This window comes from Aythya fuligula, chromosome 2 (assembly GCF_009819795.1).
Source record: "Aythya fuligula isolate bAytFul2 chromosome 2, bAytFul2.pri, whole genome shotgun sequence".
Taxonomy (NCBI): Eukaryota; Metazoa; Chordata; class Aves; order Anseriformes; family Anatidae; genus Aythya; species Aythya fuligula.
The window spans coordinates 73,307,112-73,326,697 of NC_045560.1; the positions used below are offsets into that span (position 1 = coordinate 73,307,112).

General features: G+C 39.3%; 1 protein-coding gene across 2 annotated transcripts in view; it reads right to left on the reverse strand.

The window, feature by feature from the left end:
• CDH18 (cadherin 18) overlaps positions 1-7,004 on the reverse strand; it is a 464,051-nt gene extending 457,047 nt beyond the window's left edge. For both annotated transcript variants that reach the window (XM_032183266.1, XM_032183265.1), the window contains exon 1: positions 6,966-7,004. The gene's annotated coding sequence lies outside the window, so the exon portion shown is untranslated. The remainder of the gene's footprint in view (positions 1-6,965) is intronic.
• Between the last annotated feature and the right edge of the window lie 12,582 nt (positions 7,005-19,586).

A 19,586-nucleotide genomic window follows, 5' to 3' on the forward strand; every position in this document is an offset into this window, starting at 1 on the left:
ACTAATCTGCTGCACTTGAATGGTGCAACTTAGGACAGGTAAATTCAAGTGCATTCATAAATTATTTTTTTTTAGTCATGGACAAATGGTGAAATAATTTCACTGTAGTTTTTTTTGTTGTTGTTCTTTTGTTGTTGTCTTTTTACTTCTATAGATTTATTAATTGTACAAGTTAGTACTGTTAGTACAAGTTATACTTGTTATGGGACAAAATCCAAAACCATACTTAATTATTTCTCAGTATGATTCTTAGGAGAGTCGAAAAGCTTCATAGACGGCAAGCATAATAAATACTATCTACCACTCCCCCAAAAACCACAATATTCAAAAAGCAGAGCTGTGCTCCAAAAGCTGACCAGAAACTCTGTTCTGCTGAGATCAGGTATTTTTTAACAGACTGAAAAAGAGGTTAACTAGGTGTTAAACTTCAAAGTTGAAATACATTTTTACTAGCTACCTTTCTCTATAAACTCATTTCCTGAATATGCTTTGTAAAATAAACTTAGCAGGTTTGGAATGTGCCTTGTAGTATATCATCAGAAAGTAACAGAACAGAAAATCTCTGCATCACTTTAAAGCTACCTGGTTTCCAGTCCTGGTAGAAATTAATTGTCTTCTATCATTGTTACATTTAGATTATAGATATTTATGATTCCCTTATCTTTAATCATAATTTAGTCAATTAAGTCTTAGCACACCATGTTTCTTTGAAGGTCTTACATTCATAAAGACACATATTCATTTCTAGACACATGCCTCTTCATTACATTTGTTTCACATACAACAAGGTGCCAGTTTCTAATCTTGCTCTCCATTATGCTCCAGTGACATAAATTTAATTGAAAACACATGTCACAACAAGTGCTTCCACCTTATTCACAATTCACACATGCAATTTTTTAATGCATCTTGTGTTTTAGATTTAACATTTTTTAAGTTGCGCCAGGGGTGTTTTAGGTTGGATATTAGGAAGAACATCTTTACTGAGAGGGTTGTGAGGCATTGGAATGGGCTGCCCAGGACAGTGGTGGAGTCACCATCCCTGGAGGTCTTTAAAATAAGTTTAGATGTTGAACTTAGCGATATGGTTCAGTGGACTTGTTAGTGTTAGGTCATAGGTTGGACTCGATGATCTTGAGGTCTCTTCCAACCTAGACAATTCTGTGATTCAGTGATTCTCTGATTTCTTCAGGATGCAGCAGAGCAGCCTAGTTACCCCCTAGTTCACGTCTTAGGAAATCTTAACACTGTCCTGCATCAGAAGTTGATTCGTCCCTGCCATGGGGAAATATTCCTATACCATAAAGCGAACGTAGTTCTGTATCACAGAATCACAGAATTCCTAGGTTGGAAGAGACCTCAAGATCATTGAGTCCAACCTCTGACCTAACACTAACAGTCCCCACTAAACCATATCCCTAAGCTCTACATCTAAACGTCTTTTAAAGACTTCCAGGGATGGTGACTCCACCACTTCCCTGGGCAGCCTGTTCCAATGCCTCACAACCCTTTCAGTAAAGAAGTTGTTCCTAACATCTAACCTAAAACTCCCCTGGCTCAACTTAAGCCCATTCCCCCTCATCCTGTCACCAGGCACGTGGGAGAATAGACCAACCCCCACCTCGCTACAGCCTCCTTTAAGGTACCTGTAGAGAGCAACAAGGTCGCCCCTGAGCCTCCTCTTCTCCAGGCTGAACAAGCCCAGCTCCCTCAGCCGCTCCTCGTAGGACTTGTTCTCCAGACCCCTCACCAGCTTCGTCGCCCTTCTCTGGACTCGCTCAAGCACCTCCATGTCCTTCTTGTAGCTAGGGGCCCAAAACTGAACACAGTACTCGAGGTGCGGCCTCACCAGACCTGAGTACAGGGGGACGATCACCTCCCTAGCCCTGCTGGCCACACTGTTTCTTATGCAAGCCAGGATGCTGTTGGCCTTCTTGGCCACCTGAGCACACTGCTGGCTCATATTCAGCTGACTACCAACCAATACTCCCAGGTCCTTCTCTGCCTGGCAGCTCTCCAACCACTCATCTCCCAGCCTGTAGCTCTGCTTGGGGTTATTGCGCCCCAGGTGCAGGACCCGGCACTTGGCCTTGTTGAACTTCATGCAGTTGACCTCAGCCCATTGGTCCAGTTTGTCCAGATCCTCCTGCAGAGACTTCCTGCCCTCGAGCAGATCAACACACGTACCTAACTTGGTGTCATCTGCAAACTTACTGAGAGTGCACTCAATGCCCTCATCCAGATCATCGATGAAGATATTAAAGAGGACTGGCCCCAGTACTGAGCCCTGGAGGACTCCACTAGTGACCGACCTCCAGCTGGATTTGACTCCATTCACCATGACTCTTTGGGCCCAGCTATCCAGCCAGTTTCTAACCCAACGAAGTGTACGCCAGTCCAAGCCATGAGCAGCCAGTTTCTTGAGGAGAATGCTGTGGGAGACGGTGTCAAAAGCCTTGCTGAAGTCAAGGTAGACCACATCCACAGCCTTTCCCTCATCCACCAAGCGCGTCACTTTGTCATAGAAGGAGATCAGGTTTGTCAAGCAGGATCTGCCTTTCATAAACCCATGCTGACTGGGCCTGATCGCCTGCTTGCCCTGCAAGTGCCGCGTGATGACTCTCAAGAGGATCTGCTCCATGAGCTTCCCTGGTACTGAGGTCAAACTGACAGGCCTATGGGTCCCCGGGTCTGCCCTCCGGCCCTTCTTGTAGATGGGCATCACATTTGCTAGCCGCCAGTCAACTGGGACCTCCCCCGATAGCCAGGACTGCTGATAAATGATGGTAAGCGGCTTGGTCAGCTCCTCCGCCAGTTCTCTCAGTACCCTAGGGTGGATCCCATCTGGCCCCATCAACTTGCGCACATCCAAGTGCCGTAGCAGGTCGCCAACCATTTCTTCGTGGATAGTGAGGGCCACATCCTGCTCCCCATCCCCTTCCACCAGCTCAGGGTACTGGGTATCCAGAGAACAACCGGTATTGCCGCTAAAGACTGAGGCAAAGAAGGCATTGAGCACCTCCGCCTTTTCCTCATCTTTTGTAACAAGGTTTCCCCCCGCATCCAGTAAAGGATGGAGATTCTCCTTAGTCCTCCATTTTGCGTTGATGTATTTGTAAAAAGATTTTTTGTTGTCTTTAACAGCAGTAGCCAGATTGAGCTCCAGATGAGCTTTGGCCTTTCTAATTTGGTCCCTGCACAGCCTCGTAACATCCTTATAGTCCTCCTCAGTGGCCCGCCCTTTTTTCCAAAGATTATAAACCCTCTTTTTTCTCCTAAGCTCAAGCTGCAACTCTCTGTTGAGCCAGGCCAATCTTCTTCCACGCCGGCTCATCTGTGGGCACGTGGGGACAGACCGCTCCTGCGCCATTAAGATTTCCTTCTTGAAGAGCGCCCAGCCTTCCTGGACTCCTCTGCCCTTCAGAACTGTTTCCCAAGGGACTCTACCAACTAGTGTCCTGAGCAGCTCAAAGTCAGCCCTCTGGAAGTCCAATACAGTCATTTTGCTGGTCCCCTTCCTGGCCTCGCCAAGAATAGAGAACTCCACCATTTTGTGGTCATTCTGCCCAAGACAGCTCCCAACCACCACATCCTCCACCAGTCCTTCTCTGTTTGTGAAGAGAAGGTCTAGCGGGGCACCACCCCTGGTAGGCTCACTAACCAGCTGCGTCAGGAAGCTATCTTCCACGCTCTCCAGAAACCTCCTAGACTGCTTTCTCTGGGCTGTGTTGTGTTTCCAGGATATGTCAGGGATGTTGAAGTCCCCCACGAGAACAAGCACCGACGATTTGCAACTTCTGTCAGCTGCCTGTAGAATTCCTCATCCGTCTCCTCATCCTGGTTCGGCGGTCTATAACAGACCAAGACCAGGACGCTAGCCTTGTTGGCCTTCCTGCCGATCCTAACCCAAAGGGACTCAACCTTGTCATTCCCAGCCTCGAGTTCCACAACATCGAAAGACTCTCTAATATAGAGAGCCACCCCACCACCCCTTCTGTGCTGCCTGTCCCTTCTGAAGAGCTTATAGCCAGGCATTGCAGCACTCCAGTCATGAGACTGGTCCCACCACGTCTCCGTGATGGCAACCAAGTTGTAGCCTGCCTGCTGCACGATGGCTTCCAGCTCCTCCTGTTTGTTACCCATGCTGCGTGCATTGGTGTAGATGCACTTCAGCTTGGCCATTGCCTTATCCCCTGGCCTTGCCATTGTTCCCCCTGGTTCAGCTCCAGCAAGCCTTGTTTCAGCCCCATCCCCCTTCTTACCTAGTTTAAAGCCCTCTCAATGAGCCCTGCCAGCTCCTGGCCCAGGATCCATTTTCCACTTAGAGATAGGGAGCTGTCTGCAGCCATCAGGCCAGGTGCTGAGTAAAGCGCCCCATGGTCAAAAAAAAACAAGATTTCTGTGCTGGCACCAGCCTCTGAGCCATGTGTTTATCAGGTGGGCTTTCCGTGTCCTGTCAGTACCCCTCCCTGCCACCGTAGGGATAGATGAAAACACCACCTGTACTCCCACTCCCTCCACTAACTGTCCCATTCCCCTAAAGTCCCGTTTGATAGCCTTCAGGCTTCTCTCTTCAATGTCATCTCTGCCTGCCTGGACTATCAAAAGAGGATAATAGTCAGAGGGGCGAACCAGGCTGGGAAGCTTCCTGGCAACGTCCCTGACCCTGGCCCCAGGGAGGCAGCAGACTTCCCTACGGGTAGGGTCAGGCCAACAAATAGGGCCCTCTGTTCCCCTGAGAAGGGAGTCGCCCACAACAATCAACCTTCTTTCTGTCCTGGTGGAGGCAGTCCTAACGTGTGGAGTCGACTTCCTCGCCCTAGGCATCCTCCTGGGTACACTTTCTACCTCATCCTCACCCACGGGTCTCTCAAGCCTCAAACCTGTTGCATAAGGGCACCTGGGAAGGTGGGGCTGGAAGGGGAGGGCATAAGGGGAGGGTATGGGCCAACTCATCCTTTCTGTTCAGTAGAGGTTCTTCAAAGAAAGATGATATAACATTCCTTAACACTGTAACAACTCTTCTGTTGTTATTAGAAACCAACAACATAGAAACGTGTCTTCATTTCTTCCATGGTCCAGTTTGCCTTCAAATCAAATGACTGAGTGATGGCTAAAAGCTGTTTTTCCTTTTAACTCTGGAGCTTGAAGTTCTGCTGTAGCATAGCTGACAGTTTATTCTCTCACATTTTACTAAAAAACAATAGTATAATCCTCTATATAAACCTTTAGTTAAAAGGTAAGAATGCTTTCACTAAAATAGCAAATATTTGTAATAGATTTTATTTTTTCTTTCCAAAAAGCACAGATGATGGATATTTACTAAGCTTGTGAATTCCACTCTCAGTTCATTGGTCAGTACCAGGTCCATAGAATTAAATCCTAAAACTAATAACATTAATAAACATTTTAACATCAACACACACAAAAGTGGACTTGTTCCCTTCATAACTAGTAATAGTCCTGAAACCATTTTTTCCTTCCTTCTAAGTAAAGGAAGGAAATATGAAACAATGATAAATGGTAATGTCAATGAAATACTGAAAAAACTGTTCTTGAATATTCAGGGGATTGTATTACATTAAGACCATAAGTGAAAATGAAACTGCTAAGACAAAATGAAAACTTGCACTTACAATTTGCTTCATTACTTAATCTAATATTGTTTAAACATGCTTTTAAAATTCATAGCATGCCATAATAAAAGTGACCAAGGTCTGATTTGCTCAGTAACAAAATGTGTGAGATAAAATCAGCCAAACCTTATCACAGGAAAGTATGTCTCCTACTGACATGAAAGGGAGCTACACAACTAAAGCTCTTCAAAGGCTTTGAAAATGTACAGCATTGTAATAGCCCTTAAAAAGATCATGAATTTTTGTGTCATCTGATGAGTCCTTTATAAATGTGTGCCTTTATTCCACCTTTCCACATTACACTTTCACCTGTTCAATGATATCATGCACAGTGTAACACTAGTCAAGCAGTAATGTCTTTAGTTCTGTCTCACTGATATCAATCATACTCTTGCTTTTTTTTTTTTGTTTTTAGGACAGCACATAAAAACCTGGCTTTGTTCCCCATAAGAGCTTTTTTCACTTTTATGTTAATATGATAAAAGAAAATACAGAAGCAAAGCAAAATTATTCAACAGTTAAGTGTGTTGAAAAAACTCATGACATTCAATGACTTTGAAGACTGCTTTCATCATCCCCAAATTTAAATTTCCTTCTTCTGTAACTCAGTAGTAAGTACCTGACACAGTGCACACTGCAGTTAATCCAGGTGTTGTTCCAATGAAATACACTCGTGATTTATGTTAACTTTCTCGGGTTATGAGTAGGTGTATGACTGAGTATGTTGCCTTCATGCATATGTTTGAAGATAGGACAGACATAACCATTTAGACTACCCTTCTGAATGACACAGAAGTGTACTCTCAAATAGTGTAACATAGTACAGAATACAATAATACAATAACAGTGGGAAGAACAAAGTATGTAAAATAAAATAAAAATAATCTGAAAATAAAGGGGGTGGATAATAATAGACCCTAACTGTTCAGGTACCATTTAATGGAAATCACCAACTCTAGTAACTGATTGCTAGATACCATTCTGAACAAACTCTATCAGACTAATGTAGCAATGTGTTTGTTACAGATGATCCATCGTATTCTTATTCCTACTTATGTTTTATACTCCAAGAGTAATACAGGTCACTGAACAGCACTCTGATAGGTGCTGAACAGGCCTATTAAAAAAAATGCTCCTAAAGCACTTGTAAATGCTGTCTTAAATGTGTTACAAGCTTTAAAGGAGCACCAGACATTAAAGAAAAATGCTTTTATATAAGAGAAAGGGAAAATAGAGGTGAAGCAATTTTATCAATTGTTATTCACCTAAGGCAGCCCAAACATTTAATTGGAGGTGATGAAAATTATGAAAATATGAGACTCTACTTACAAGTTGATGAGTAGCTAAGGTTAGAAAGGTGTTCTGTCAAACAGTCTTGCCACTCTGCACTGAAAATACCAGAAGTCTGATGATTCAGCAGCTTTCACTGGAACAGAACAACAGTTTTGAATATGCTCAGATAATAATGTTTTTCTTTGCACGATACTTAAATAAACAGACAACAGCATTGGATTGTCCTTTGCAATGGGATGTGAAGAGATTAAGATATTCATCCTGGCAAATTTATGAAGTCAGCACTTCATGTATGGATTTTTATTTTTAGGCAGCTGTTCAAAGTTAGAATTCTGGTAGAATAATGGAATAATAAAATGTATAACAGTGGTGTTTTAATGGCTTGTACCTAGTATGGGAGTAATTAATGATTTCATGTCTCATGCTAAAATTATGAAAATGAGCTAATCTGAAAATATTTTAGTTTTAAAACAGTGATGAGTTAGTGCTGTAGAGAAATAAGTATTACTTATCATTATAGAGAATAAGTATTACTGCTAAGAAATAATTATTGATTGGGAAAGTATCCATTCAGAACACATGAAAAATAATTATACAACACAAATATATTTCTGATCTTGTACATATAAAGATCTAAATCTGTTTTACATAATACTTCTCTATTTCTTCATTTATATGCAGTAACTACCAACCTTTCTCAAATATGCAATACGTTGATATAACCTCACTAAATATTTTGACTCTTTTCAGGTATCACCACCTAACAAATCTGGCAGATAATGATACTAATAAATGTGAATAACAGTCAACCACTGAAAAGTTAAATACAGACATCAGACCACTAGGAAATATTTTTGTCATTGTTCCCATAAGACCCTGTATGCATTAGAATACCTAATGACAGATACACGGATTCTTAATATAAAAGCACAAAAAAAATTTAGGTACACCGTAAAAACAAACAAACAAACAATCAAACAAAAAATGTATCTATTTGATCCTATCTTTTTACTTGATCAGCTTTCGTCTCTCTCAATCTATGACAGCACAAGGGTCTATGGAAGGTTATGCTGCATATGGAAGGTTAAAAAAAAAAAAAAAAAGTGAGAAAGCGCATCACTTACTGTAGTGTGAATTCTGCCAGCAAAATATAGTTATGTTTTAACTTCATTTACAGAGAAGCTTTGTTAGCTTTCTTAAAAGTTACTGTTCACTATAAACTACTTGTGAATCATTCATGCCAACAAACTTAAAAACCACAAGCAAACTAGTCCTCTGTTCTATATCCAGTTGTTTTCTTTTTCCTCACAACATCACATCATCTCACAAGTCAAGAAACCTTCCTTTTTATGACAGAAAAGTCTTTAAATATACCCTGAAGTCCTTGAACAACTGTTTGGGTCAAGGTAATAGCAGGAGTTGAAGAAATATCTCCACAATTATACCATTCTTACTGCTCCCCATTTGCCTCTCTGTAATATAACTGGTAAACAACTGAGATCTCTAGTCACCCCAGAGGAGCTACAAACTGCAACAGCTAGATTTTACTTAAAACAAGAAAAAAGGACTACAAATGTTGCACAGTGTAAGCCCATTACAGATGAAATGTCAACTGTCCCAGAACTATGCTACTATTTCTTTGCTAACATCTGGCAAAATATTTTGCATATGTTTTGCACACAAACACATAACTCTCTTCCATACAACAGAACAGAATCATTTGTGTTGACTTTAGTCCTTAAAAGCATTATAAATATCATAGTCCTATCTGTGCTGTTCTCACATGCTTTTCTTCAGAGTTATGATTTTTCTTTATTGCTAACTTCTCGTTTCACATAGAATCATAGAATCAATGATGGAATGGTTTGGGTTGGAAGGTACCTTAAACTCCATCCAGTTCCAAACCTCCTGCCATGGGCAGGGACAACTCCCACCAGACCAGGTTGCCCAAAGCCCCATCCAGCCTGGCCTTGAACACCTCCAGGGATGGGGCATCCACAGATTCTCTGGGCACCCAGGTACATGTAGAAACATTTGCTAACTTATTCTGGGTCACTTTCACTGCCTTAGCTTTTAACAGTTTTCCTGCAGTCACAGAGAAAGATGATAGATTAGTTTCAATCATCTCATTGGTATAATTGTTCTTTGGCTACAAAAATGACATTGATAGATTTATGAGTTATACTTCAAGTAAGAATGACAGCATTGTTCTTTGTGTAATGATCCTGATGTGTTTCTTCCTAACATTAAGGTTCTGGTGATATACTGAGATATGTTCAAGTCTGTTGTTGGTATTTCCATACTAATCCTCAATTGCTGTTCATTATTAATTATTCTGTCACTTTTTCTACTTCTGGTTTCAGCCCGTGTTTCCTCTCAGCCACTGAAGTCAAATTTAGTGACACAAAAAATGCAACATTAAGGCATTGTCTTTTTTCTTTATTTCTGTTGGCCTATTTTCTTAAGATCCCATATTTGCCCATGATGTTTTTGTAGTTCTATATACTATTTCTTGGCAATCCAAGATCCAACTTTTCTGCTGGGTGTGATTTGTAACCATCTGGTATTAGGCTGGTTGTGATTTGTGAGAAGCTCAACTTCCTTCTGGGCTTGCAAGTGTTCAGTTCAACAGCATAAAAAATAAGTCCAACATGGATGATAAATTCTGATAAGTGACATCATAAAGAAAAGCTGTCAGCACATGAGAAATTAGAGTTTTGTTTAAAAGAGCAAATGGACATCGACGGTCAGCCACCACCTTCTTCTAAATTGATATTCAAAGCCAGGAAGTTTATGGGTAAGATTAGGTAAATATAAGAATCTAATGATATCCAAATGGGACAATACCCAGATATAAAACAGGATCCTATGGTAGACCTTCTGAACAGTCTTCTGGAACTGAGCAAATATCACAGGCCAACTAAAATGACATTAGGCTGCTAAATCCCACTCAGCTAAACTGTAATGACTTCAGTCTAGATTTATGTACAGGCAGCTAAAATATGAAAACCTTTCAGTAGCATACATCAGTTAAGATCAGGCCTGAGCATGTTAAGAATAGTAAAATAAAATCATTAGAAGATAATCTGTCCTCTTCAGAGGTTGGAATATGGAGTACTACCAGACAGCATAGAGTGGATTCAGAAATGGTAGTGAAATTCTTGAATGAAAGAACTTCATAAGAAAACATGAGCCACCAGCACATCAAACCTGCTTTTCCAGGTTGATTCTCCCTTAATCACTCAAAATAATAATATGCTCAGCCCTCCAAATTTAGGGTGAGCTGCATTTGTCCCTTAGAGACTATGGCACATAATATGATTAACTTTAATAATCAGAGTTCAAGAAAATACACAAAATGGCTTGATAGGACCATCAAAGACTTTGTCAGTACTTTATCCTCATTTGCTTTAAAGTTATACAACATATTTCTGTTTCTGGAGTTCTTCATCTTACAGGGGATACCTAACTTGGGAGAAGACATCTTAATTACAGAGAACTCATGTTCCATGATGGTTTAATATTATTCAGAAGGTTAACTGAGACTAATAGTACAGGACACTGTCTATTTTTTTTTTTTTCTGCAAAAAACCTATCAGCCTTCCAAGAGAAAGAAATCCTTCAGTTGTATGTCTCACAACCTGTGGTGGTTTTACCCAGCTGGGCAGCTGAGCTCCACCACAACTGATCTCTAATTTCCCCTCCTCAAAGCAAAAGGGGGAGAAAAAGTACAATGAAAAGGGCTCAGGGGGTGAGGTAAGGTCAGGGAGATCACTCAGCAATTATCATCACAGGCAAAACAGACTCAGCATAGGGAGATTAATACAATTTATTACCTATGGCTAACAAGCTAGAGCAGTGACAAACACACAAACTAAAACAAACAAACAAACAAACAAACAAACAAAAAAACACTTCCCTCCATCCACCCTATCCTACATCCTCCCCCTGAGCAGTGCAGGGGAAAGGGGAATGGGGACTGTGGTCAGTCCCTAACGCTTTGTCTCCATTCCTTCACTGGCACTCTCTGCCCCTGCTCCACTGAGGGCTCCAGGGCTCCTCCACGGGCTGCAGCATGGAGATCTGCTCCATGTGGGACCCATGGGCTGCAGGGGGACCGCCTGCTCCACCAGGGGCCTCTCCATGGGCTTCAGAGGAACTTCTGCTCCATGCCTGGAGCACCTCATGCCCTCCTTCTGCATTGACCTTGGAGGATGCAGGGATAGATCTCACTCCTGTCTCCCAGCTGCAGGGTTTTTTTTTTGTTTGTTTTGTTTTTTTCCTCCCCTTCCTTAAATCTGCTCTCCCAGAGGCCCACCCACTGTCACTCCCTGGCTTGGCTTTGGCCAGCAGCAGGTCCCTTTTAGACTGGCTGAAGCTGGCTCTGATCTGACATGGGATCTGCTTGGGATCTGCTCACAGAGGCCACCCCTGCAGCTCCCCTGCTACCAAAACCTTGCCATGTAAACCCAATACACGACCACACCCAACAAGGAATCCAAGGCAAAGTATAGCAAAACTGCTAAGAAGCAAAGGTCAAAAGCAAATGGTGCTGTTTTCAGTAGCAAATAGCAATTACATATATCAGTTTGTGGCCTTCACTTACCTTTTCATGTCTTACGACGTAGCCCTGCAATGTAGTACTACTATTACCAATAACACACTACAAGCTCTTTACTCAATCTGTAAGGTCTCAGGAGAGTGGTTTGTCAGTCTGAACTTGTCTTGACCTGCCGATAGCTTTGTTTTATAAGGTTTAGTTGTGCTGATTTGTTTTATTTTTGCTTATCTTTGTGTAATACTGCCATAACTTCATAGAGATAGCAGTAACAAGCAGCTATTCTATGCAGAATGAGATATTTCTAACTAACATAACATTGCAATGTATAGAAATACAGGTTTGGTACAATACATGTATAAAAGGTTTTGAATACTGGAGATACTAGATGGGGTGTGAATGGTAAAATGATGGGATTATAGGAGACAGGGCATGGAGTCAGCTGTGGGGATCCCATGGCTATATACAATTACCCAGTGTTCAGCTAAAGTAAAACAGAGCTGGACAAAACTGGGTTTACAGATAACAAAGAAAACTAAGACATAGTATCTAACATGCAATAAAAGTGACCAGATATAGTAACTAAAGATGTAAAATACCTGTAAATCAGTGAAGATTGAGAAAGAGAATGAAACTCCTGATGTGATGACCCAAAAGAGCAATGGAAAGATGAGCAAAACACTGGGGAAAAGGGTGGAAACTATGAAGTGTGTATATAACAATTTTAATGTCACTACTATTTTATTTTTTTTTCCTATAACAAGGGGAGGGGAAGGGATCATTCAGGTTGGAAAAGACCTCCAAGATCATCTGGTCCTATCACCACCCTACTACTAATGTCACCCACTAAACCATACCATGTCCCTAAGCATCTGTGCAAAGCAAAAAGGGGACAAAGTCCACAGTACCTTTTCTGGCACAGAAAAATTAGTAACAGAATTTAGTTGCTTTACTGAATACGCAAATGACAATTGAATTTCTTCATCAGATCTCTTCCAGAAATTGTAACATCCTTGCTGAAAGTCAGAATAGGTCTGGTAGAAACTATGTTTCAGCTTTCGTTGTCACTGCTAGCTTTCACTTTCTTACAAAAACACAAATTCTGCTGCACTTCACAAGTGTGCATGTACAATGCCAAACATAGGCTGAACATATGTGAAACAGAGTAAGCATCAATCCCAAGAACAGAATATTTTATTAATACAAATTACTCTGCTCCAGGTACAAATTCAAATCCCTGAGAGAGTTCATTAAAAATTATCTTTCATCAACTTCTTCAAAATATGGCTGGGGACTCAAATTCCTCAGAATGTTCTTTTATAAACCTGTGGTAATTTCACATATAAATTGGGAAAAAGAAGAAGAAGAACAACAAAAAGTTGTATGTTTTGATTTTTCATTTTTGGAACAAGAATTAAACAGGGCCTAACTTATTGATACAGCTATTTTGTTTTTTTCCTGTGTTGAGGCCTTGTACCTTTCGGTACTCCCTTGCACTGAAAGAAAATTTCTTGCTAAACATTGAAGTATTTATACAATCTTCTTCTTTACTCTCAAACAACACTGGTGATCAAGCACATTGTGTCAGCTGGGCAAATATCTTATTAAGAGTCGTTCTTTAGATAAGATTCAGTCCTTCACTGTTTCACGTAAACATTCTGAATAATGTATCGGCAAAGACAGATCAGTAGCCTTCCTCTAAAACTCCCTGTTGCTTTTCAGTGTGATTCATTGTTGCCAGTGTCTAAGAAAACACCTGGTAAATGCACTACAGTACTTCTTTAAAATTCAGTAATATTTTTAAAACACAATTCATTTCCAAAGAAAACCCTGAGCACTCTGGATATGACTTCTTTATCCAACAACTTTAGGAATCATAGAAACAAAAAGATTGGAAAAAAAACACCAAGATCATCTGGTCCAACCATCACCCTACTACCAATGTCACCCACTAAACCATGTCCCTAAGCACCACGTTCAACCTTTCCTTAAACACCCTCATGGACAGTGACTCCACCAGAGACCTCTACTTCATGCTGTCTGAAGTCCCTCATAGAACTTCAAATGTAATTTCTTCCTGAAACCATGTTAATTTTCTATCCCAACCAAGGTCATGAACAACATCTTGCAGAGCTAGCTGACAGTGTAGGGTTTGTCTGATCACAACTCAGAAAATTCATCCCTACTCATTCTCTCAAACATTTTAAGCAATGATCCAACAGCTGTTCACTCTTCTCAAAACTTGTGAAAATCTACATATATATTTTTTTTGGAGAAGACACACATCTTTGCTCAATCTTTCAGTGTTCAGCAACTGGTGAACACCCACTCTCAAGCCCATAGTTTGATACTAAATTCTTTTTTATCACTTGGAGTCTGAGTGACTGTACTCTGTGTCTTCTCCACTGTTTGATTTAGTGTAAGTCTCAAAACTGTTTAATGACCCAATGGTAAAAAATTGTATTCCAGGTTTTAATAGGGACAGGGCTGTTAGATGCTTAAATGATCCACTTAGCGTTTGTGCACAGGCTGATGAACACTATGCATAGTTAAGCAAACACACACACACACAAAATAAAATCTTGATATAATTCAAGCTCTTTGTGGGTGAGAGCTCTCTGTAAATGACCTACTTTATCACAGTATAATGTCCACTGTTCAAATATGCATGAAATACTGTTAAGTTTCTATTATCATGTCTTATGTAACAGAAGAGTATTCTAAACAGTTGTCTGATTCATGAAGAAGAATAAGAAATGATTGCATTACAGTGGGCTTGGCACATGATATCCAAAGTACTGCTTTTATGCATTTTTAAATAAAAGCAGTAGTATAAGAGATATAACTGACATCGTGGTATTTGAGTTCAATTCAATGACATTTTTAGAAAAAGTCCTCATATAAAGCAGTTGTCACATCCAAAAGGATTTCATTATATCATACAAATAAAACTGCCTGACTCTGATTTTGGCATTATATAAACAAAAATGCCAAACTTTATGTGGTACCACTCATACACTATTTGATGAAGTGAACTTTAAAAAATCTAGAATTTGCACTTGCTCTAAGAGGTTTTAAGTGTCCCCTGCATGGTATAAATATTAACTGTTTTATGGTTTTATATCTGACACTATATTATATATCATCATGAAATATATGTAATCAAGAAGCCATGCATAGTACAAGCCAAAAATGTTTAGTTGTCCTACAAATGTCAGATTCTACTGTATTCTTGAGCTTCTTCAACTAAAAGTTGTAACTGAGTATTTTTTAATGATTAATTTTTCAAATGGAATAGTAACCCTTTTGTAGCTGAAAGTCTAAATGATTACAGTAACTATTTCACATGGGGAGCTGACAAGAAGAAGAGAGATAAAGAAACATCCCCAAAAGATGGAGAAAGAATCTAATGCAGAATAATATGGATGATGTCCGTAACACTAAAAATCAGCCCACAGGATCACGTACACACATTCAGAAGGGGGAAATTCTCAGACTCATAGCAGCTCCAGGAAAAGCAAGTCTTGTTTAAAAAGTAGCAGTGGAACAATCTACAGAATAAATCCAGACAGCAGAACGGCATGTAAATAACTAGGACCATGTACATAAATTAAAAGCAAAACCAAAAACAAACAAACAAAAAAACAGAGGTCTGTGACTCCTACAAACTATAAATAAATAAATTAAGAAGGGAAAAATTAAAATGAGTGCTTTAAACTGCAATAAGCATAGTAAAATGGTACAACCACCAATGATATATTTAGATTTTTTAACACTGTGATAGCACAGTCACAAAATGTACAAACATTTTGTATAATTGAGTAATGTAAACCACAAGGGAAATAAAAGTTAAGTGTAGTTGCATGTGAGCCAGCCAAGTGACAGAATTTGCAAGACAGAGAACAAAGAAAGAGGTAAGCACATAAGAGTTCAAACAGGAAAGACATCCTTCCAAATACTTACAAATAATAACCGGCAAAATCAAAACCAGGATAAGTAGCATAAGGAGTAGGCAAGGTCTTTTGGACATCGGGGAAAGTAGCAATACAACACCAGGCATAAAAAGAAAAGAATAAGAAGATTGATGAGAAGTTGACATAAATTCTGACTTCTCCAAGAGCTCTCAGGCCATTTCACCTTGACTAACATCATCTACCACTGTAGGGCTAATTATGCAGCATCAGCTCTGTGGCATTCTATACTCATAGCTAATTTACATTATGCCTGTTAAAGATCAATTATTTAGTGTGTGCAATATTAATGATTAATAACATGCAAGAATTAACCATTGGCACAAAGACTGTCATCACTGAATGAATTCAATATAAGTTTTAAACTTGAAAACTGACTTGAACTGCCAGTCTTCTAAACACTCCTCATGCAGCAAACTCCCTTTACCTGACACATTTGCATATGTAACTATGTATATATATTCAGTTAAAACAAATGACACAATCAGTTCCTGAGCCATAAGAAAGTGGATTCTTAAACTGGCAGACAAAAGTCCACCACATTTCCTAGCAACACCCTGAGACATCAATGATCAACACACTGACCTAAAACAGTAGCTCAAATAAATGAAAGATGATCTTTTGGATCTTTTGTGAAATTCTAGTACTCTATAGGAAAAAAAAAAAAATACTCAATGTAATAAGCAAAGAATTCAAGCATCATCTATGGAAGAATATCTAAAAATCTAAAATCTGTCAATGAGCGGAAAAAATCACCAAAAGAGTATTTTTCCAGACACAGATTCCACCTGAGATTGAGACCAGTATGACTAGTAAGAACATTAAATCAAGAAATAAGGATAAAATATTGTCAGACAGTGAAATGATATGAATAGAATCATAGAACCACATAATGGTTTGGCTTGGAGGAGACCTTAAAGAGCATCTTGTTCCAACCCCCTGCCATGGGCAGAGACACCTCCCACCAGACCAAGTTGCTCAAAGCCCCATCCAGCCTGGCCTTGAACATTTCCAGGGATGGGGCATCCATGGCTTCTCTGGGCAATGTGTGCCATTGCCTCACCACCCTCTGAGTGAAGAATTTCTTCCTAACATCTAATCTAAACCTACTCTCTTTTAGTTTAAAGCCATTCCCCATTGTCATTTCAATATACTCCTTGACCAAGAGTCACTCCCCAGCTTTCCTGTAGGCCCTCTTTAGGTAGTGGAAGGCTGCTCTAAGATCTCTCCTTGGAGACTTCTCTTCTCCAGGCTGAACAACCCCAACTCCCTCAGCTTGTCTTTGGAGGAAAGGTGCTCCAGTCCTCTGATCAGCCTCATGATCAGCCTATCTCTCCAATTTAGAGACAAGGATATCATGGGGGATGTTGCCAAATGCTTCATATAATTCCAGGTAGATGTTGTCAGTTACTCTTCCCCTATCCATCAATGCTGTAACCCCAGTTTTACCTTGTGTTAATAGATTAGAAAGGAAAGGCAAGTAAACAAACCTAACAGAAAACAGGTAATGGACAAGGATACAGAAATGGATTAATTGGCAGCAATAAGGAAGAAAGTACTCATCTCACAGAAGAAATTAGGTAACTGGTACAGTTAGGGAAAGCTTGGAAGTAAACCTTTCTAAGAAAAATGTATTGCCAAGAAAAATAACTTGAAGTCTTTTAACACCATGAGCCCAGACAGTATAATGTAGGGGCTTGAAAAACTGCTGTAGGAGACAGGCACATACACCAAAGGCAAAAAGAATGGGAACAAAACACCTCAAAAATAAATTAATTAATTAAAAAAAAATAAATCCAAACCTATATTGAAATAGTAATGTTACTACAGCATTATACATAATATGCATATATACAACTGTCTTGAATGATAAATATATCGAGAAAAGAAAGAATAACCAATGATTATCAGAGCTTCCAAAAAATAAGAAGAGATCAGGTAGGCAGAACAGTCAAAGTGAAAAAAATGAAGAAATGTTACTGGCAGCTGAGGTGTTGAAAACCGCCCCTGGCAAAGATCTGCATTAGCTTGGTGGCTGCTCTCCCCCCCACCCCCGTGTGCAGGAGGCAGTGCATCCCACCCAGCTGCAGCCACCCACTCCATTGCCTGCCAGAAGAAGTGGGGCCCACGAACAGGCCCCAGCACTAATTAGCTTACTAGGATGCATTTAGACTTGACTGTAGGCTTTCATGATTACACTAAAAATCAATGGAGGTATTTGTAATGTTTCTAGTAGGTTAATATTAGCTATTGCCCAGAAACAGCATTTTCTGAAGTGCATCAAAAAATACAGAAAGATTTCAATGATTCATGTGATACAATGTGGCATGAGAAATTGTTACACATATAGGAGAATACCTAAATTTTAACAGTAAGAAAGTTGTAAAAGAAGAGAATAATGGGGTAGTGGTGAAAATTAAGGTTAGAAAAAAATTACTGCTAGAGAACTGTAAAGACTTCCATTGGGATTTGTATTTTTCATTAACCTTGGCTCAAATTCAGGACTATTTTAATGAAAAGTGCAAATGACATATTTAGAGTTATTGTCAAAGGGCTGGAATATCATATACCTGGAGAACTACATCACCTTGAAAGAGGTATTGAACTGATGTCTACCACAGCTTTTCAAGTTCCTTACATAGTTTTTACCTGTAACGTGACTTTTTTGCATGAGAACAAACAAAAAAAAATGTTTTACAACCACTCTATAAATCCTACTTCTATTTTTGCCATATATGCCCAAGAGGCATATGTTACATTATCTATCTAACAGAACTCTAATACTGTTCTTTATCCAGCAATGAAACATCTCCAAAACTATGACACCTGATCCACGATGCTGGAGGCTGCATGGACACCTAGATAGTTAATGTGATGGGTATTTTCTTTGGGAGATTTTTCAACAACAATTTTCGCTTCATTTGTAATGTGCTTAAAATACAGAATGAACTTCAAAAAAAACTTCAAACGGGATGCTAGAGCATGATAAACACAACATCACTTATGTTTAATAGATATATTTTAGTTGTTGCAGGATTAAGCTGCTTGGGATAACCAAACATTTGGTCAGTGTTTTTATCTCAGTATGGTAGTGAAATATCGCTGCTGAAACTGCCAGTTATGAATAACAGTAAAGCAAACTCCTGATTAATTCTCATTACCAGATTATTTAGCTGCAAACTGCAGAAAATTGTCCTTAATTTTACATCAAAAATCAATATTCATCTCACCTAGAAAGGAACAGCAATAAGCACCTGCAACATGTGCTCAAGGACAAATGAGGCAAATGTTGAAAATGATGAATATTTGTCTATCAACATTAATTCTTTTTATGTTTCATATTATATCAGAAAGCAGTATCGGTGCTTATCAGCAAAGACATTCCCTGAGCAAGCACAGAAGTGCCTTCTTTAAAATCTAACACCATGGGTATTGTTTACTTGTTTTGATCATACTCACTAAAACTGCAACACATAAAACGAACATTTATTATTTTCTCTACTAAGGCAGCTTTCAGTAGCCAACAAATGTACATGACACACACTACAAAACATATTTTCTTTATATGTATTTGCATAGACTGAATCTATTTTCACATACACACTCATATAAAACTTACAGTTTTTAGAAATTACAAATTTAGAAAAAAATGCAGATCTGGCCTCCTTACTCAAGAACAAAAAAACAAAAAAAGGGCAGTGCAGTTTGTGAACAATTAATTATTATTTTCCTTTTTTTTCCTTCCTAATATGAGTCTTAGAAAAAAAAAAAATCCCTATGAAAAGCTATTGATGGCAAAAGAAAATAATTTTAAGGATCTGAGATTAAACAAACAGGAAGAAATAGCTGCACATGTCATGAGGATTGGTGTAAATAGCACCGATGCATTTATCTAAAAGCAAAAACATAGTTCTCCAAGAATGTTTTTCATTAAATAAACATTTATTTTTTTTAATTTAAATTGCTAAATTAATTGCTAAATAAACGTTCGACAGGCTGGCTAAATAGTAACATATGAGAGAAAAAGACCTCCTAATGCAGCTGGTTTATAAAGACAAGTGTTAGCATTGACTCCTATATGTGAGACTTAATGCACAGAGCCAGGGAATTGGTTCTCTCTTCATCTCC